At 42.0% G+C, this 22,387-nt stretch overlaps 1 protein-coding gene across 4 annotated transcripts in view; it reads right to left on the bottom strand.

The window, feature by feature from the left end:
* mast2 (microtubule associated serine/threonine kinase 2) overlaps nt 1-22,387 on the bottom strand; it is a 560,338-nt gene that overhangs the window by 418,714 nt on the left and 119,237 nt on the right. The window lies entirely within an intron of this gene.

Raw genomic sequence — 22,387 nt, 5'->3', positions numbered from 1 at the left:
AAGAATCAGCAACACCTTTCTCCACACTATTACCATCAATGTGACACTTTAGCTTCAAGTGAAGAAAACAAATGTGTACTGTAAAATAAATTCTTGCATTTTTATAGTTCCTTTCACAACCTGAGGACATCCCAAAGTGCTTTACAATCAATAAAGTACTTTTGAAGTGTAGTCACTGTTGTAATGTATGTGAGGAAGGACATGTGTTGAATGTCCAGAGAGTAGAAATTCAATGACAGTAAATTCAATCACAGCTGCTGCTGTGAACAAGTTTCTGAAACAAATTATCCTTGGATAAATGGAAGACAAATAAAATGTTTGTGTAAAACTCACAGTTGCCATCCTTTGTTATTTGCTTATGTTCACACGCATTTTGGTTTAAGCTTCAAAAAACTAAGGATCTCCAAGTGACATTACTCATGATAAGTCAAAGAAAGAGCATGATACTATTAATGCACTGCACCATGCATCAATCCCTTAATCCAGGTCATCAAGTGAGGGGTTTTGGCAAAGAGATACATCCATCATTAAGCCAAGTCCCCCTGTAAATGAAAAGCAAAATACTGCGGATGCTGGAAATCTAAAATAAAAACAAGGTGCTGGAAATACTCAGCAGGTCTGGCAGCATCTGTGGACCTGAAACGTTAACTCTGATTCTCTCTCCACAGATGCTGCCAGATCTGTTGAGTATTTCCAGCACTTTCTTTTTTTATGCCCCTGTAAATTAATCAATTGGTGTAAACTAAAGCTCTCCCATTCCATGCCTAGGAATTCTTAATCATGAAGAAGTGATTTGAAAATGCCAGAGTCCATTTTTCCAAAATTCTTTATATTCGGGAACAGTCCCATCAGATTGGAAGTTGGCAAATGTTACACCACTTTTCCAGGAGGGAAAGAGAAAACAGTGAACTACAGTCCAGTTAGCCTAAGCTCAGTCATTGGGAAAATGCTCGGATCTATTATTAAGGAATTCTTAACAATGCACTTAGAAAGGCACAGTACGATTAGAACAAGTCAACATGTTTCTACGAAAGGGAAATCCTGTTTGACAAATTTATTGGAGTTTTTTTTGAGGATGTAAGTAGTAGGGGAAATAAAGGGGAACCAGTCAATGTAGTATACATGGGTTTTCAAAAGGCATTCGAAAAGGTGCCACACAAAAGGTTAATCGGGAAGATAAAGGCTCATGGAGTTAGGAGTAATATATTAGTATGGACAGGCAATTGGTTAACAAACAGGAAGGAAAGATTGGGCATAAATGGGGCATTTTCAAGTTGGCAAGCGGTGAATAGTGGAGTGCCGCAAGGATTAGTGCTGGGGCCACAGCTATTTACAATCCATATTAATGCCTTAGATGAAGAGACAGAGAGTAATGTATCTAAGTTTGCTGATGTAAGCTCTGGAGAGGACACAGAGAGACTGCAAACAGATATAGACAGGTTAAGTGAGTGGGTAACAAGATGCAGATGGAGTATAATGTAGGGCAGTGTGAAGTTATTCACTTAGGTCACAAGAATAGAAAAGCAGAATTTTTTTAAAAGGTGTGAGATTTGTAAGTGTTGCTGTTCAAAGAGACTTGGGTGTGCTTGTACAAGGAACGCAGAAAGTTAGCATGCAGGTACAGCAAGCAATTGGGAAGGCAAAAGGGATGTTGGCCTTTATTGCAAGGGAATTGGAGTACAGGAATAAAGAAATCTTGCTACAATTGTACAGAGTCTTGGTGAGATCAGATCTGGAATACTGTGTGCAGTTTTGGTCTCCCCATTTAAGAAAGGACACACTTGTATTGGAAGCGGTACAGCAAAGGTTCACTAAATTGGCCCCTGGTCCCTTGTCCTATGATGAGAAGCTGAGTAAACTGGGCCTATATTCTCTAGAGTTTAGAAGAATGAGAGGCACTCTCAATGAAACATACAAGATTCTGAAGGGGCTGGATAGGGTAGACACTGAGAGATAGTTTCCGCTGGTCAGGGAATCTAAAACACGGGGGCACAGTCTCAGGATAAGGGGCCGATCATTTAGGACTGAGATGAGGAGAAATTACTTCAAAGAATTGTGAACCTTTGGAATTCTAGAACCCAGAGGGTTGTGGATGCTCCATCATTGAATACGTTTAAGGCAGAGACAAACAGATTTTTGATCTCTCAGGGAATCAAGGGATATGGCCAGCAGATCGGAAAGTGGAGTCTTACAGTCATAGAGTTATACAGCACAGAAACAGGCCCTTCGGCCCATTGTGTCTACTATGCTGGCCATCAAGCACCTATCTATTCTAATCCCATTTTCCAGCACTTGGCCCGTAACCTTGTATGCTATGGCGTTTCAAATGCTCATCTATATACTTCTTAAATGTTGTGAGGGTTTCTGCCTCTACCACCCCTTCAAGTAGTGTGTTCCAGATTCCAACCACCCTCTGGGTGAAAACATTTTTCCTCAAATCCCCTCGAAACCTCTTGCCCCTTACCTTAAATCTATGCCCCCTGGTTATTGATCCCTCCGCTAAGGGAAAAAGTTTCTTCCTATCTATCCTATCAATGCCCCTCATAATTTTGTATACCTCAATCAGGACCACCCCAGCCTTCTCTGCTCTAAGGAAAACAACCCTAGCCTATCCAGTCTCTCTTCATAGCTGAAATGCTCCAGCCCAGGCAACATCTTGGTGAATCTCCTCTGCACCCTCTCCAGTGCAATCACATCCTTCCTACAGTGTGGTGACTAGACAGTACACAGTACTCCAGCTGTGGCCTAACAAGCGTTTTATACAGCTCCATCATAACCTCCCTGCTCTTATATTCTATGCCTCGGTTAATAAAGGCAAGCATCCCATATGCCTTCCTAACCACCTTATCTACTTGTGCTGCTGCCTTCAGTGATCTACAGACAAGTACACCAAGGTCCCTCTGTACTACCTAGGGACCTACCATCCATTGTATATTCCCTTGCCTTGTTAGTCCTCCCAAAATGCATCACCTCACACATCTCAGGATTAAATTCCATTTGCCACTGCTCCGCCCAGCTTACCAGCCCATCTATATCATCCTGTAATCCAAGGCTTTCCTCCTCACTATTTATGACACCACCAATTTTCACGTCATCTGCGAACTTACTGATGATACATCCTATATTCACATCTAAATCATTAATGTACAATACAAAAGCAAGGGTCTAAGCACTGATCCCTGCGGTACACCACTGGTCACAGGCTTCCACTCGCAAAAACAACCCTCGACCATTACCCTTTGCCTCCTGCCAGTAAGCCAATTTTGGATCCAATTTGCCAAATTGCCCTGGATCCCATGGGCTCTTACCTTCTTAACCAATCTCCCATGCGGGACCTTATCAAAAGCCTTACTGATGTCCATGTAGATTGCATCAACTGCTTTACCCTCATCTACACATCTAGTCACCTCCTCAAAAAATTCAATCAAGTTTGTTAGACATGATCGCCCCCCTGACAAAGCCATGCTGACTATCCCTGATTAATCCCTGCCTCTCCAAGTGGAGATTAATCCTTTCCCTCAGAATGTTTTCCAGCTGTTTCCCTACCACTGATGTTAGAATCACTGGCCTGTAATTACCTGGTTTATCCCCACTACCCTTCTTGAATAATGGTACCATATTCGCTGTCCTCCAGTCCTCTGGTACCTCTGCTGTGGCCAGAGAGGATTTTAAAATTTGTGTCAGAGCCCCCTGCTATCTCCTCCCTTGCTTCTCATAACAGCCTGGGATACATCTCATCTGGGCCTGGGGATTTATCCACTTTTAAGCCCGCTAAAACAGCTAATACTTCCTCCGTTTCAATGCAAATTTGATCAAGTATATCACAATTCCTAATGGGCCCTCCTCTTTCCCTGGTTATCCTCTTGCCCTTAATATACTTATAAAACGCCTTTGGATTTTCCTTCATCTTGCCCGCCAGTGTTTTTTCATGTCCCCTCTTTGCTCTCCTAAATACTTTTTTAAGTACCCCCCTTACACTTTCTATACTCTTCTCGGGCCTCCGTTGTTTTCAGTGCTTTGAATCTGCCATAAGCTTCCTTTTTTTCCCCCTTATCCAATCCTCTATATCCCTTGATATCCAGGTTTCCCTGGACTTGTTGGTCTGACCCTTTACGGGAACACGTTGGCTGTGAACTCTCACTTTTTCCTTTTTGAATGACTCCCACTGGTCTGATGTAGACTTTCCTACAAGTAGCTGCTCCCAGTCCACTTTGGCCAGATCCTGTTTTATCATTTTGAAATCGACCTTCCCCCAATTCAGTACTTTTATTTCCGGTCCCTCTTTGTCCTTTTTCGTAACTACCTTGAATCTTACAGAGTTATGGTCACTATCCCCGAAATGCTCCCCCACTGATATTTCTACCACTTGTCCAGCTTCATTCCCTAGGATTAGGTCCGGTACCACCCCATCTCTTGTATGACTTTCTACGTGCTGGCTCAAAAAGCTCTCCTGTATGCACTTCAAGAATTCCGCTCCCTTTAAGCCTTTTGCACTAAGACTATCCCTGTTGATATTGGGGAAGTTGAAATCCCCTATTAATATTACCTATTATTTTTTATACCTCTCTGAGATTTGTCTACATATCGGCTCCTCTATCTCTCCCTGACTGTTTAGAGGTCTGTAGTACACTCCCAGCCAAGTGATTGCCCCCTTTTTGTTTTTAAGTTCTACCCATATGGCCTCATTTAAGGAACCTTCTCAGATATCATCGCTCCTTACTGCAGTAATTGACTCCTTGATCAACAGTGCAATGCCACCTCCACTTTTACACCCTCCCCTGTCACGCCTGAAGATTCTATACCCTGGAATACTGAGCTGCCAGTCCTGTCCTTCCCACAACCATGTCTCTGTAATAGCAATATCATATTTCCATGTGTTAATCAATGTGTTAATCCCATCAGCACTAGCAAACCTCCCAGCAAGGATGTCGGTCCCGTTCCAGTTCAGGTGCAACCCGTCCAACTTGTACAGGTCCCACCTTCGCCAGAAACAGACCCAGTGATCCAGGAAACTAAAGCCCTCCCTCCTGCACCATCTCTTCAGCCATGCATTAATCTGCTCTATCCTCCTATTCCTATACTCACTAACATGTGGCACCGGAAGTAATCCAGAGATTACAACCTTTGAGGTCTTGCTTTTTAATCTGCCACCTAGCTCCCTAAATTCTTGTTGCAGAACCTCATCCCTCTTTCTACCTACTCATTGGTATCAATGTGTACCACGACCTCTGACTGTTCACCCTCCTCCTTCAGAATGTCCTGCAGCCGCTCCGTGACATCCTTGACCCTAGCACCAGGGAGGGAACATACCATCCTGGAGTCACGTTTGTGGCCACAGGAACACCTTACGAAAGAATCCCCTATCATTATAGCCCTGCCACTCTTCTTCCTCCCCTCCTGTGCAGCTGAGCAACCCATGGTGCCATGAACTGGGCTCTTGCTGCTTTACCCAGAGCCATCTCCCCAACAATATTCAAAGCGGTATATCTGTTAGAGAGGGGGATGGTCACAGGGGACTCCTGCACTACCTGCCTTCCTCTACTCTGCCTGGTGGTCACCCATTCCCTTCCTGCCTTTGCAGCATTTACCTGCGGTGTGAGCACCTCGCTAAACGTGCTATCCACGATGATCTCAGCATCGCGGATGCTCCACAGTGAATCCACCTGCAGCTCCAGCTCCGCAATGCAGGTAGCCAGTAGCTGCAGATGGATACACTTCCTGCACACATTGTTGTCAGGGACACTGGAAGCATCCCTGATTTCGCACATAGCGCAGGAAGAGCATATCACGGGTGCGAACTCACCTGCCATGACTTATCTTTAGATTACTTAGATACTCCCTTTAATTAAAAAATTACACTGGGGGCCCCCTGTTCTACTCCAAACACTACCCGCTACAATCTAAAGTCCTTAACAAATAACACAAATTTTTTTTAAAACACTCTTTAGTAGTACTAACCTTATCACTTATACGGTAGGTTGAGGTCTTTTTCAAAAAAGAACTTAGTGCATGTAAATAGCTTTAAAAAATGAGTGCTAACAGCTGTTACTTACCCAACCAGTCACCTTACAGCTTTCCTGTGATGTCACTGTTGACTTTTTACAAAACTCCGCCGCGCCTGGACTCCACTCCACTCCTGGAAAGTAAGTGTCTAGGTCACAATCCTCAGGCTCAATTTATCCATTCCTCGCTCGGCATTCTCCCCGCAGGTCCGCTCCTCTCCGCTCTTGGAAGGTAAGTCTATGATCAGCCATGATCGTATTGAATGGTGGAGTAGGCTCGATGGGCCATATGCTCTACTCTTGCTCCATTTCTTGTGTTCCAGAGCTGAAACCTACATTGAACTGAGATGCCAGTGAAGAAAAATGAAAAAGCTTCAAGCTTCCTTCGCCATTTCACATTACAGTCCCAAAGGACTGTGTTCAGGATGAAAATGCCATCCATCAGAAATACCATTGAGAACCTCTTCTGAATTGTGCAAAGCTGTAATACCACATTTGAGGGTATCACCCATTCATTAGTCCATTGCTGAAGATGGTGAGTAAAGTACATCGGAATCACCTGAAAATCCAACACCACCACGTTATCTGCAAACAGGAACACTGTAATTCTTACAGAAGTACCCAGACGTTCCAAGGTCACAACTTTAACATGATTGATAATGACATTCAACAGGGTGAGAGACAATGGCCTCACTTCTCTTTTGTAAGATAGAGTTTGGTGATCTTGCATCTGTAGTAGGTGCCTTGGACAAATCTAAAATTTGGTCATACAGTCCCATAGTTTACAATCTGGCTTAATTCCATGTTTCAGAGTACATCTGCATCAGTCCAATGAATTACTTAATAACCTACCATCCACCAGCAGACACAACATAAGAAATGTTAACTGACAACATATAAAGCTGAAAGCTGGCATGTATATAAATCCATATGACAAACAGAATTTAAACTCAAAAACCATAACAGTTTAACAAATAATTAATCCATGTTCAGGTTACATTTGGTTTCAGATTTATGTTCATATGTTGTTTTGGACTCAGAAAACTCGTAACTCTATGGCAGGTTAAATAGGATTCACTGGAGACACACAGGTAGGAGATAGCTTTTCCCCTTTTAACATTAAGGATGCTGGGCTGCTTTAGTGCCGCCTATCCAGCTAATTACAGGATTTTAATAATCTCTTCATGCATTAATGAATAAGAAACAGTACTTTGTTGAACTTGAATACAAATGTTAGCAGATGCAAAGATAAAATATTGAAGAGCGTAATTATAGCACAAGTACATGTTTGGTTCGAAACCAGTAGCTGCCTGGAGCACACTGGGGCCAAGATACCCAAATTATACTGCTGGTTTTACAATACTCCCTCCCCAGTGAAATGGGGAGACTTTTGCTCACCAGCATCTTGATATGTTAACAAAGATCTGACTGATCAGTCAGTTCTTCGCAAATATTAAAAGAGGTAAAAAAAGCCAAGTTTTTTTTAAAAGTTGTCAGGCAGTTTAACTGAGCACCTGAAAATTTCAATTATACTTAGCCTGTGCAAAAACTGCAGTGGCACAAGGACATACCAGGTCACGAAAATTCCAATGGGCAACTCCACACCCAAATTAAGTTGACATGAAGCCAAAACTGCTTCACATTAAATGTAAATGCAGAATGCATGTCGTAACTGGTTTTTAACAAATTAATCTACATGTCCTTTACATACAAATATAGGGTACTTTAAGAATATATGCAATGATTGAAACATATTACACAAAAGATTTAAATTTTACATATTAGAATCATTCATTCGTCAGTCGATAAATTAAGCCAGCCATAAAGCATACATTAGATCTCAAAACCTAAATATTAAAACTTAAACATTAAAAACTGTAATGTTTCAGTAACAAGTGTATAGCTTATTTTCCTATTGTACAGAGTCACAGAGACTTTATAACACTGATACATACCCCACATAGTTTTACCACACACAAAAAAAATCTAATTTAACTGGTTATGTTTTGCTTCTGAATTGTAAATGAGTGTTGTCATAGGATAAATTAATTACATTTGTGGCAATAACAATGAAGCATGAAATCAATATCTCTCCATGCAGCCATGTATAACCTCACAAAAGTACCATCAAGTTTCAACAGTGCTTAATTTCCACAATAAATTGTTTAAGCTCAACATTTATAAAATTCAAGCATTTAGCCAATTACATAATTTTATTCTGATGTTTTGTTCAGTAATCTGAATTAACAAGATAATTGCAATCTGGTTCCATTTCCAGACAAAACCATACAGTACATTTACAAGAATAGTCAGGGCTGCAACCTACTTTCTGCTCATCACAGAAGGATAGCCCAAATTAATAATTATATTTTACAAAGGCAAAATAATGCTGGAATTCTAAAACATGAACAGAAAATGCTGTAAATACTCAGCAGATCAAGCAGCATTAGTTAACAGACTCATTGCCTCCACCTTTTGTAGAGCCAGAAAATCTTACAATGTATTTTAAGCAACAAGGCCGGAAAGTATAGTAGTGGGCCGGGGGGGCGGGTTGGGTAGGAGAGGAAAGAACAGAAGTGAACGTCTGCGATACGATGAAACGCACGAGTGATTAAGTGACAATGGAGGTGATGTCGCAAGGCAAAAGGAGATGGAAATGGGACAAGAAAAGAAACAAAAGATGGGTCTAGAAAAGGTTGTTATATCATAAATTCTTTCTTGGTCAGAAAACAAGAGGTAGATGTTGAACTTTCAATCACATAGAATGAATGTTGTCATTTATCTTAATTGCAGATTATAATTTTTAAGAATGTGCATGATGTCTACAATATATCTAGATTAATGGAAAGCCTAAATGAAACCACAAAGAAACCTCAAAAGGAAACTTCACTCTGGAATTCAAACCACTTCAGGGACCAATTACAGAAATCCACTGATGAGAATGTAAAGTCTGCTCAGATAGACTGTCTCTATGATTGTAAACATTATCATTTACCCTGCAGGTGCATCATTTGTAAACTGAATTTTCCTCCTTGCCTTTCCCACAACCTGTGCTGACACCCTCTGAGAGGGCAGATAGCTCAACCTTCACTCCCTTGTTAAAACTGCTCTTTGATCAATGCTGCACATCCCCTATTGCACAAAAGAGTTAAGCATAAACCCCAATCAATATAGGGACACAAGTGTGATTGTTGGCAGAGAATAAGCACTTCAATGTTGTACAAACTAGACTTACATCCAACCAAATGCTGTAGAGGGGCTCTTGTCTAAAATGACATTGTCACAAAAGCAGATTAATTATTCAGGATTCAGCCTGTAGTAAGACCACCTATTATCAGCTCCAAAGGTGGTCATTATAGGCAGCATTATACTGTATTAATAACCTACTGACTACCACATTTCATTTCACTGGACTGAGAGTTCCTCATGCTCCTTGAGGTCTTCATAAATTCAAATTTCTGATACTTCAAGAGGATATCAGAAGTTATCAGAGAATGAAGTTCCTTTGTTACAGAACTTTGCTTCCAAACAAATCCCACATATTTGCTGTTAACAGTGTAAAGCTCAAATTTTGTGGCGATATCCCTGAAAATTTGGATCAATGGTTTCAGATTCTCTATGCCTTCTAGAAGTTCAAAGACTTCCAAATCCCCCCCACCCCTATGATTGTACGCCCAAGCACAGATCTTCACCAGTTTGTTAATATAATGATAGTACCTGATAAAACCCAAAATCCAAAAGATGAAGGGCAAAATAATTTCCAAGTTAACTTCTGAACACAGAGAAGTATGTGATTTTTACTTTTACAGGGCCAACTTCAGTCAGCTAATCAAAGTATTGTGGAGCAAAGGTGCTCCTGCAAAGCACCTTGGGACATTTTATTACATTAAAGGTGCTATATAAATATCAGTTGTTGTTGTTCTTGTTGTTGTAGTGTCATGATTTCGCATCTATTTCCAGTATTAACTGGCAAACCAAAAATGAACAGCAGGACAGCAGGCTCAACTTGTAGCTGGAGAATCTATCAAAGAGAGAATGGCTGATATTTTTTTTAATTATTTATTTATTTAGAGATACAGCACTGAAACAGGCCCTTCGGCCCACCGAGTCTGTGCCGACCATCAACCACCCATTTATAACAATCCCATATTCCTACCACATCCCCACCTGTCCCTATATTCCCCTACCACCTACGTATACCAGGGGAAATTTATAATGGCCAATTTACCTATCAACCTGCAAGTCTTTGGCTGTGGGAGGAAACCGGAGAACCCGGTGAAAAACCACGCAGACACAGGGAGAACTTGCAAACTCCACACAGGCAGTACCCAGAATTGAACCCGGGCCCGGGTCGCTGGAGCTGTGAGGCTGCGCAGTGGTTAGCACCACAGCCTCACAGCTCCAGGCACCCAGGTTCGATTCTGGGTACTGCCTGTGTGGAGTTTGCAAGTTCTCCCTGTGAGCGCGTGGGTTTTCGCCGGGTGCTCCGGCTTCCTCCCACAGCCAAAGACTTGCAGGTTGATAGGTAAATTGGCCATTGTAAATTGCCCGTGGTGTAGGTAGGTGGTAGGGAATATGGGATTACTGTAGGGTTAGTATAAATGGGTGGTTGTTGGTCGGCACTAGGCTTAGAAAAACATGGTTTTACTGCAAAAAAAGCACAGACTGAGGAGATTTAATTGAGCTCATTAAAATACTGAAAGGGTTAGTTCGATCCACATGAATAGGCTTTTTGAGTTAGATGGGTTGGAGAGGATCAGAGAACATGCATGTTACGTAGGCATGGCATTAGATTAAACGTTAGGCAGCTTTTCTTTTCACAAGAAACTCATCAACCTTTGGATCAAGTTGCTTGCTTGTGCACTGAGTGTGGATTTGCAGCAAAGGGCAAGTTTCTCATTGTGGCTGACATCACAGCATACAGAAGGTAGATGGGGTATTAAGCAATATTTAGTTTAGTTTAGTTTAGTTTCCCAGACACTGTGTTCTCCTCGAACTTATTTGGTTGCCTTAAGGGGTCAAAGATTCATTTCTCTCTAGTCCAAGGAACTGAGGCCAATGACAACACATCAATTCCCATCCTGAGATCAGTTAACAGCACAGCCTGGAGGTTGAACCTGGCCTGTAAGGTTCAGGCCCTCCATAGATAAGTTTACTTTAGAAGTGAGTTTAATTAAAATTTATTAAGCTCCCCCTAGTGAAATAATAACTGAAAACATTTCGCTAATTTGTTCCTCTACAACCAAGCTCAACTAAGCTGAAATATTTCTAAGAGCAATTTTATATTGTTTGATAACAATGGGGGGAGGGCACAAGGGGAAATCAGTGCTTTCATTTTATCCCAATCCTTCCCGCCAGTTAAATTTACCTAATCAACAATGGCAACCACATTTCTTCAACTGAAATGGCACCACCATCTGGGCGGGTGGGTGTGAATTATAATTGTGCAACAGCCACTGTACCATTCTGTTCAAGTGTCCCATTTAGAGGATGGAACCAAGTGCTACAGTAGCTCAACCACTGGAGGCAATCAAGATTGACTGGCACAAACAATCAAAAATGAATTCAGAAGCTCTGAAAATCTAACACTACCAATTATTGGAGGTCCAGTAAGGTAGAAGTAAGGGATGGCACAAAGATGTGGGTATGTTTTTATTGTTATAAAACTATACAACTAGAATTTTACAATCTTCTGGCATTCAGTGTTGTAAGTGATCTGAATCACTGAATGAATGAGTGGATTTTGACCCTGGCAAGAAATCATCTACAACAGTTTAAATAAATACCATTGGAGAAGCATTCAGGCTGGATGTTGAGCACCAATTAACCCTTGAGTCAATTTTGTCATTTGACATTGGAGGAAACACTGAACACAAGCGGAAAACAATGAAACAGATGGTACAAACTTGTATGACTGACTTTTGTTGGATTTCAAAAAGATTAACCCAATTCAGTAGAAACTCAGCTGATAAATACTACAACAGGAGCTTCTTTCCTATCGGTAAGATCGAACACAGATAAAGACTAAGCCTTTATAGTACTGAATGTCCCTCACAAATTTACTACTGATAGGTTAGGAACATACTATGAGCACCACAAACTTTTAAAAGATTGCACTCTCCAAAGCTACAATGCTGAACAAAATAAGTGCAAAGCACAGAGCACAAACATTGCTTTAGAGGTGTGCAAAGGAAACCTGACCCAAGTCCAAATGCTGGACCTGGAAGCCCGACCCGACCCAAACCCGACACATGCCATCGGATCCGTCAGGGTCAGGTCGGGTTGCAGGCCTTTACCCATGTACTGATGTAAAGGCCTGCCACCTGACCCGACCCCGACGACATGTGACGGGTTCGGGTCGGGTCAGGCCGGACTTCCGGGTTCGGAATTCGGGCTCACGTTGGGTTTCCTTTGTTACATTGCTTTACATCTATTTTACGGAATGAATATTAAAATTACTGCTTTTCATTAAATCATTCTTCATTCCTCGCTTTTAAACAGACAAAAACATTTTATGGAGCAACAAAGTTAATCATAATTTTTTAAGGTGAATCTCCATCCCTGCTCCACAGTGGGTCACTGAGGCATGATTGTCTTGCTTTTTTTTTAAAATTCGTTCATGCGATGTGGGCATCACTGGCTAGACCAGCATTTATTGCCCATCCCTAATTGCCCTTGAGAAGCTGTGGGTGAGCTGCCTTTTTGAACCGCTGCAGTCCTTGAGATATAGGTACACCCACAGTGCTCTTAGGAAAGGAGTTTCAGGATTTTGACCCAGTGACAGTGAAGGAACAGCGATATAGTTCCAAGCCAGGACGGTGTGTGGCTTGGAGGGGAACTTGCAGGTGGTGGTGTTTCCAATAGCCTGCTGCCCTTGTCCTTTTAGTTGGTAAAGGTCACGGGTTTAGAAGACGCAGTCGAAGGAACCTTGGGGAGTTGTTGCAATGCATCTTGTAGAAGGTACACACTGCTGCCACTGTGCATCAGTGGCAAAGGGAGTGAACATTGAAGGTGGTGGATGGGGTGCCAATCAAGCAGCCTGCTTTGTCCTAGATGGTGTCAAGCTCCTTGAATGTTGTTGGAGCTGTTGTGGTCAAACAAGGAGAGGGAAAAGAGCGAAGCTCTTTGACCCCTCCTCACTTGACTGTAACAGGGGATATTGGATTAGTTTGGCTCTGGAGGTTCCTGCTGTCAAAAACTCTCATCCGAAGCTCAAGTGTTAAAGAAAAGTCTCTTGGGTGAGATACTGTACTCTAAAATAGCCATCAGGAAAGAACAAGTACAAACCAAAACTTGGGAGAAACATCAGGCAAAAATATTTCCACGTTGAATTATGAAGTTCTACTGCACAATTCAGAACAACTCTTGAAAGCAGATAGAACACCAGAACATCAATATTGTCAAATATTTAAATAAAATGATCGTCTAAGTCTTACTTGGAAACATTTGGCTTTCAACGACAAAGCGAACAAAGCCTGGTCACAAATCACATTACTAACTTAAAGGCATATATACAACAGCTATCAAAGTTGTAGAAAATCGAGGTTTAGAAATGTGATCAATAAAACCCATCTGCCACTGTGTGTTGCAAGTCTTACCAGTTGTTACACAAATGTCTACTGTAGGTACCGTTCACCCACCATCATGGAACAAATAAGCATCTAAACTGTGCATGTGTTGCCCAATGCAACACGCTCCCAGCCATGGCAGTAATTACTATATGAATAGAAGAAAAGACTGGAAAAGCGAAGATCATATTCATGCAGTTACATTATAGCCTCCAGTTAAGGCATCGTTAAAAATACCTAACTTAAGAGAAATTCTTCGAATGACTTGGAAGACATTTTGAGCAAGTGTCAGATATTGCTAAAGCATAATGTAATATTACATTCAATATTATCAAGTTTTTGTTCATTGAACTTTTACTAGACATTAGTTTCATTAATGCTATGTCTTGAAATGATTTGCTTCTGCCAACCCTGCGTGACATTAATAGAATTAGTTATTTCTCGGAGCCAAACATTTTTTTCGGCCGACTTAACAGTTAATATCAGTAGTCATCAAAATGCTAGAAACTATTATTTGGGACGTGGTAACAGGGCACTTTAAAAATCATGTGATTAAGCAGAATCAACACGGATTTAAGAAAGGGAAATCATGTGTGACAATCCAATTAAGAGTTTTTGAGGATGTAACTAGTGAGATGATAAAGGGGAACCACTGGATCTAACGTATTTGGATTTTCAAAAAGCATTCGATACGGTGTCACACAAAAGGTTAATGGACAAAATTAGGACTCATGGGATTGGGGGTAGAGGCCTACTTTAAGTCGGGAAAACAAACCCGACCCGAACCCGACCGAGTCCCTCCGCTTTTGCCCCAAGCCCAACCTGATCCGAGCCCGCCCCGACTCAACCCGAGCCCGACCCGGCCATCCGTTTACTTACCTCCCGACTCGGAACCTCCATGAAGTTGCCACACATGCATGATGACGTCATAGTGATGTCACTCGCTCACTGCGCAGACTCAGTTTCGTCCCGGTCTCCCAAGCACTGACCCTGCGTGTCTGGCCCGACCCGACTTGACCTGGACTCAGCCCGACCCGACCTGAGCCCGAAAGTCGGAGCCTGAAGGTGGGCCCGACCCGACCCCGACACATGTTGTCGGGTCCCGTCGGGTTCGGATCAGGTAGCAGGCCGCTAATTGGGGGTAATATAGTAGCATGGATTGAGGATTGGTAAATGGGCAGAAAGCAGAGAGCATTTTCGGATTGGCAGTCTATAACTACTGATGTACTGCAAGGATCAATACTTGGGCACCAACTATTTATAATCTATCTTAATGACTTAGATGAGAGGACTGAGTTTAACATGTCCAAGTTTTCTGACTGTACAAGCTAGGTGGGAAAGAAAGTAGTGAGGAAGATGCAAAGAAGCTGCAGATATAGACAGGTTGGTGAGTGGGCAAGAACATGGTAGATGTAATACAATGTGACAAAGTGTGAAGTTATCCACTTTGATAGGAAAAATAAAAAAGCCAAATATTTTTTGAACAATGAGAGACAGGGGCCAGAATTTTAACTTAGGCGGACGGGAGCCGGCCACCAACTGAAAAATCGGTGCTGAACCCCCATTCGCCTCGCCTGGGGATCTGACCCATATTTTGCGGGTTCCCGGGCTTCAAAGGCTATGAGGCAGGACTTCCACCCTCTTGAGGGAGGAAGTCCCACCTAATAGAACTGCCAGCCAATCAGTGGGCCGGCAGCTCTTAGTCCAGCATGAAGACAAGATGCCTATACTCCCAGGAGTTCAGAAGAATGAGAGGTGACCTAATTGAAGCATATAAAATTCTTAAGGGGCCCTATGGGTAAATGCTGAGAAAAAATGCTTCCCCTCCCTGGCTGGGGAATCTAGAACACAGGGTCAGTCTTAAATTAAGAGGTCGCCCATTTAGAATTGAGATAAGGAGAAATTTCTTTGGAATTCTCCACCCCAAAGAGCTGTGGATACTCAGTCGTTGGAGTATCATCAAGTCAGAGGACGATAGATGTTTGGGTATGAATGGAATTAAGTGATATGGGGATAAGGCAGGAAGGTGGAAGATCAGCCATGATCTTGTTGAATGGGGGAGCAGACTCGAAGGGCCAAATACCCTACTCCTGCTCTTCTCTCTATGTTCTTAAACTTTATTGTGAAAAACAGTGTGGTGCAGTTTCCACTTGTTTACGTGAGTCATATCAGCATAATCTGGGTGTAATCAGCCGAACTAGCGCAAATGATCTGTAAATTTTAGACATAAGTAAGTTATGCCAAAAACGCTGACATTGTGTTTTCCTGACTCGTTTACGCTGGTTCAAGTTCCCATTTAGCCGGATCACGCCCCAGGTCAAAATTGAGAGATTCCGCCAATTGCACTGGCTCAAGAAGGCTCTTCAAATTATGCTCATTTCCTTCAATGCACAGGAACGAGTAGCCACATTCTTTCATATTGAAAATATTCCATTTATGAAGAAACTGAATAGTGTATGCCAATCAAACTATTAAATGATTTAATATAGTTTGTCAATTTTGGCAATTTTAAATCAGGTGGAGAACCTGAATTAAAAATGCTTATTTTTGCTGATAACCCCACTTCACCTGTATTTATAAAACTGCATCAGGTTGCCACTCTTAAATATAATCAAGGAATATTTTTTAAAGGAAAGAAACAAAAAGGAAATGATTATGTTCTATTGCGCTGCCCAAATGTGTTGGTTCATGGAAGAGTTTTAAGTTTCAGATTATGCAAAATAATTTTAGCAGAAGCTTGAACTGTAACCTAACCAGTGCAGTTTTAACTGCAATTTGGGCACAGTTTTCTGATTGCTTGCTAAGTGGAAATGCATTGGACTTAACCACTGGATGCAACTTTTCAATTAATTAACAGAATCTTCCAATGTAAGATGCATTGATACCATAAAGCATCAGATTTGCCTTTCCAAGAAAAATAATGAGACCCAAACTGGCCAGGAAACAAAGGAGGAAAAAATAACTCCTGTGCCCAAGGGCTCAGGGCTTTGGGAATATGCTACAATCAGAAACAAAGAGAGGATGAAGGAAATGGCAAGCGCTCACAAAAGCTAGACACACAGTCTCCAAGCAAACAAGGAAACAGAACAGCAAACAAGTAACAAATCAGCTGCAAACTAATCTTCCTGTAACTTGAATTAGAATTTTTAATTAAAACTCAAGTTCGAAAACGTTGCAGAAATCGCAAAACTGGTAAAGGCCATCAGATGCCAATTTTCTAAGTACTGTCTTCAAAGTTAACATTACTTAAAGATTTGAAATCTAAATCTCATGTGAACAGATTAAAACATCATAACTCTTTTGATTAATTTAGATATGACATCCAGTTCCAAAGTCACCAGCTTAACTGACTCAACTCATTTAAATATGAAACAGAATAGGGTCGTGAATTATTTATTTAAAAAAGTACTAGTCTTCATTTTTATTTAAGCAAACAAAAATACTCCTTGTTCTTGCAAAAATTAATTGCAGCAAGTTCATTCTATATGACAGCCAGTTACAAAACAAAGTAAGGGTACACCATAACTTATCAGGAAGACTTAACACAATCACTTAATTAATTTACGAAAACATTTATATTTCTGGGTATGAATGGCCATTAATTACACAAACTGAAAACTATCACATCAGCCAGTAAATAAGAATCGCATTACTGTGTAGCTGATGTGACCCTCAAAATTATTTAGTTTTTAAATGAAATGCATACTTCTCTCTGAAAAAAGTGAATATACATAATAGGTGTGGTCAAATCTGTCAAAGGCTGCATGTAAATAAGGATGAGAAGAGGTAGTACACCACCGTCAGGCACAGAGGATGTCATTTGTCAATATACACCCACACAAAATAGCTGCAATGACACAGGAGAGTGAGCTATTTATGTAGTGAAAAACAATTAACCATTCTCCATTTAACAGAATGTGACAGGAAGGGAGGATAATGCTTTCAGTGCAAATCATTTCTTTTTCCCGACAAAGGTTGCTCACCATTTACTTAAATGATTTGGACTCGGGAATTGGAAGTACAATTTCAAAATTTGCAGATGGCCCCAAATTGGGGAGTGCAGTTAACACAGAGGAGGACTGCGACAAAATACAGGAAGACATTCATAAATCTGCATGCCTCAAACAAGGGGCAGGCTGAGTAGAAATGGTGGAAGAGAAAGAATAAAAGAGACAATTTCTTTTCTTGTTCCCAAGCAATGATGCCTGATAAAAATAGTTTGGACGTGCCAAACATGTTTTGAAGAGACTCTGGAAGGTGTGGAGAGGTGCAGGAAAGCAAATGTACTCAAAGAATTTTATTCAGGGTTGCACTGGCTGAAGACTTTGCTACTGATACCATCATGTTCTTAATAGTACAAAAATAAAACTGAATAACCGCAAGATTGCAAGAGCTGATTCTTTCCTGACTCCTGTCAGTTTTAGCAAAACAAACAAAACATGACAAAGCCTCACTCGCTTGAAAAGTAAAATCTGAGTACTTTCTATTCAAGAAACTCTGGAAAAAAAAATAGACTACTTCTGTATGGTATGAAGTAACCTCAACCTTTGGACACCAACACTTTATATCGCTGCTTTCTTAACTGTCCAAGTGGCATACAATCAAGATGCTGCTTGCCGAAGTTGCAGAGTTGACACTTCAGATCAGCCTCGAAGCCAAGCATGTGTAACAGTATAAGTAACAGTAAAGAACAGACTTGCAATTATGTGTGGCCTCACACATCCTCATGACATCCCAAAGTGATTCACAGTGAACAAATAGTCTTTGAGGTGCAGTCACAATTATTTTGCATGCAAATGCAGCAGACAATTTGAGCACAGCAAAGTACCACAAACAGCAATAAGATAAATAACCAATTAATCTGTCTTTAGTTGAGTACATTGGTCAAAGGAGGTGGTGGCATAGTGGAATTGTTACTGGACTAACAACCCAGAGACCCAGGGCGCATGGGTTTGAATCCCACCCCAGCAGAACGTGGAATTTGAATTCAATTAATACATCTGGAATTAAAACCTAGTCCTTAAACCATATTGATGGCCATGAAACCATTGTCGATTGTTGTAAAAACCCATCTGGTTCACTAATGTCATTTTGGGAAGGAAATCTGCAGTCCTTATCTGGTCTGGCCTCTGAAATGGCCTCAGTTGTATCTAACTGCTAAGTCAATAAAAAAAATAAAATCGGACAGACCACCCTGCATCAACATAGGCCGACAACAGCAAACCCAGCCCTGCCAAGTCCTCCTTACTAACATCTGGGGGCCTGTAACAAAATTGGGAGAGCTGTCCCACAGACGTGTCAAGCAACAGCCTGATACAGTCATACTGACAGAATCATACCTTACAGATAATGTCCCAGACACTGCCATCACCGTTCCCAAGCATGTCCTGCCCCAACGGCAGGACAGACCCAGGAGAGGTGGCAGCACAGTGGTATACAGTCGGGCGGGAGTTGCCCTTGGAGTCCTCAACATCGACACCGGACCCCATGAAGTCTCATAGCATCAGGCCAAACAAGGGTAAGGAAACCTCCTGCTGATTACCACCTACCACCCTCCCTCAGCTGATGAATCAGTACTCCTCCATGTTGAACATTACTTGGAGGAGACAGAGGGTGGCAAGGGCACAGAAAGTACTCTGGATGGGAGACTTCAATATCCATCACCAAGAGTGGCTCTACTGACCGAGCTGGCTGAGTCCTAAAGGACATGGCTGCTAGACTGGGTATGGAGCAGGTGGTGGGGGAACCAACAAGAGGAAAAAACATACTTGACCCCGTCCTCACCAATCTGCCTGCCACAGATGCAGCTGTCCATGACAGTATTGGTAGGAGTGACCACCACACAGTCCTTGTGGAGGCGAAGTCCCACCTTCACATTGAGGATACCCTCCATTGCATTGTGTGGCAATATCACCGTGCTAAATGGGATAGATTTCGAACAGACCTAGCAATGCAAAACTGGGCATCCATGAGGTGCTGTGGGCCATCAGCAGCAGCAGAATTGTAATCAACCACAATCTGTAAACTCATGGCCTGGCATATCCCCCACTCTACCATTACCATCAAGCCAGGATACCAACCCTGGTTCAATGAAGAGTGCAGGAGGGCATGCCAGGAGCAGCACCAGGCATACCTCAAAATGAGGTGACAACCTGGTGAAGCTACTATCTGCGTGCCAAACAGCATAATCAGCATGCAACAGACAGAGCTAAGCTCTGCAGTCCTGTCACATACAGTCGTCAATGGTGGTGGACAATTAAACAACTAACTGGAGGAGGTGACTCCACAAATATCCCCATCCTCAATGATGGGGGAGCTCAGCACATCAGTGCAAAAGACAAGGCTGAAGCATTTGCAACAATCTTCAACCAGAAGGGTCAGGTTGACAATCCATCTCAGCCCCCTCCTGAAGTCCCCAGCATTACAGATGTGAGACTTCAGCCAATTCAATTCACTCTGCATGCTATCAAGAAACGACTAAAGGCACTGGATACTGCAAAGGCGATGGGCCCTGACAACATTCCAGCAATAGTACTGAAGACATGTGCTCCAGAACTTGCCAAGCTGTTCCAGTACAGTTACAACACTGGCATCTACCCAGCAATGTGGAAAATTGCCCAGGTATGTCCTGTACACAAAAAGCAGGAAAAGTCCAACTCGGCCAATTACCGCCCCATCAGCCTATTCACAATCATCAGTAAAGTGATGGAAGGTGTCATCAACAGTGCCATCAAGCAGCACTTGCTTAAAAATAACCTGCGCAGCGATGCTCAGTTTGGGTTCTGCCAGGGCCACTCAGCTCCTGACCTCATTACAGCCTTGGTTCAAGCATGGACAAAAGAGCTGAACTCAAGAGGTGAGGGGAAAGTGACTGCCCTTGACATCAAGGCAGCATTTGACCAAATATGGCATCAAGGAGCCCTAGCAAAACTGAAGTCAATGGGAATCGGGGGAAAACTGTCCACTGGTTGGAGTCATACCTAGCACAAAGGAAGATGGTTGTAGTTGTTGGAGGTCAATCATCTCACTACAGGAATTCCTCAGGGTAGTGTCCTAGGCCCAACCATCTTCAGCTGCTTCATCAATGGACTTCCTTCAATCATAAGGTCAGAAGTGGGAATGTTCGCTGATGATTGCACAATGTTCAGCACCATTCACGACTCCTCAGATACTGAAGCAGTCCGTGTAGAAATGCAGCAAAACCTGGACAATATCTAGGCTTGGGCTGATAAGTGGCAAGTAACATTTGCGCCACACAAGTGCCAGGTAATGGCCATCTCCAACAAGAGAGAATCTAACCATCTGCCCTTGACATTCAATGGCATTACCATTGCTAAATCCCCCACTATCAGCATCCTAGGGGCTACCATTGACCAGAAACTGAACTGGAGTAGCCATATAAATACCGTGGCTACAAGAGTAGGTCAGAGGCTAGTAATACTGAAGTCAGACAGGGATGTCGTTACCTCTATCAGCAGGCGAGTTCTCTGATTACAGTTTCCTTACATCAAGTTAGCACAATGAGTGAATTTTAAAAACTGACAATATATAGGGTTGTTGGGATTTGTTTAGCAAACCAAATTGGCAGGAACCAAAAGCCCAATCACTTGATTTCAAATTTTCAACATAAAAAAGATGATCTTTGATTTCAAAACAATAAAGATAAAAGGCAGTTCTTTGTTACCCAAGTAAAATGCTGCAAGATACAACATCAGCATACCAATAAAAGAGCTATCCACTCTCAGAATAACAAATGACCACATAAATGTAACTAAAATAGCATAGCAATACTTAACCTAGATTATAGATGGAAAATCAATTTATATTCAATTAAAAAAACTTCAATATTTATTTTCCGTTAGTGACACAATGCTCAAGTTTCACTAAGCAGAAGTTTTCTTTCTACTCACGAACAGCACGCATAAATTTTCAATAGAAAAAAAAAGGGAGCTTTCCAACCTCAGTGTGACTGTTAGACTGACAATATAATGTGGTATTTATCATGCTTGCTCTCAGAGAAGATAAGAAAACGCAGTTGGAATGATATCAGCACATAGACAACAAACATCAAATCCAAGTTCTATTTCCAAACATATCACCGTTGGAATAGATCCATATATGATCTCCACAAAACGAGGGAAACCAACATAAAATAAAGAGTACAATTCTAAAGAGGGGGCAAGAACAGAGACCTGGGGGTATATGTGCACAAATCGTTGAGGGTCAGATTGAGAAAGTAGTTAAAAAGACATACAGGATCCTGGGGCTTTATAAATTGAGGCATAGAGTTCAAAAGCAAGGAAGTTATGATGAACCATCATAAAAGTCTTGTTCGGCTTCAACTGGAGTATTATGTCCAATTCTAGGCACTGCACTTAAGGAAGGAAGCGAAGACTTTAGAGAAGGTGCAGAAAAGATTTGTGATAATGGTTCCAGGGATGAAGGACTTCAGTTATGTCAATAGATTGAAGAACAAAGAACATGACAGCACAGAAGCAGGCCATTCGGTCCTCCAAGCCTGCGCCGATCTTGATGCCTGTCTAAACTAAAACTTTCTGCACTTCCGGGGACCGTATCCCTCTATTCCCATCCTATTCATGTATTTGTCAAGATACCTCTTAAACGTCGCTATCGTACCTGCTTCCACCACCTCCCCCGGCAGCAAGTTCCAGGCACTCACCACCCTCTGTGTAAAGATCTTGCCTCGCACATCCCCTCTAAACTTTGCCCCTCGCACCTTAAACCTATGTCCCCTAGTAACTGACTCTTCCACCCTGGGAAAAAGCTTCTGACTATCCACTCTGTCCATGCCGCTCA

Source organism: Heterodontus francisci, chromosome 8 (assembly GCF_036365525.1).
Source record: "Heterodontus francisci isolate sHetFra1 chromosome 8, sHetFra1.hap1, whole genome shotgun sequence".
In the NCBI taxonomy this organism is placed as follows: Eukaryota; Metazoa; Chordata; class Chondrichthyes; order Heterodontiformes; family Heterodontidae; genus Heterodontus; species Heterodontus francisci.
Note: the sequence above shows the minus strand (reverse complement) of the source record. Positions and strands in the feature narration are given on the sequence as shown.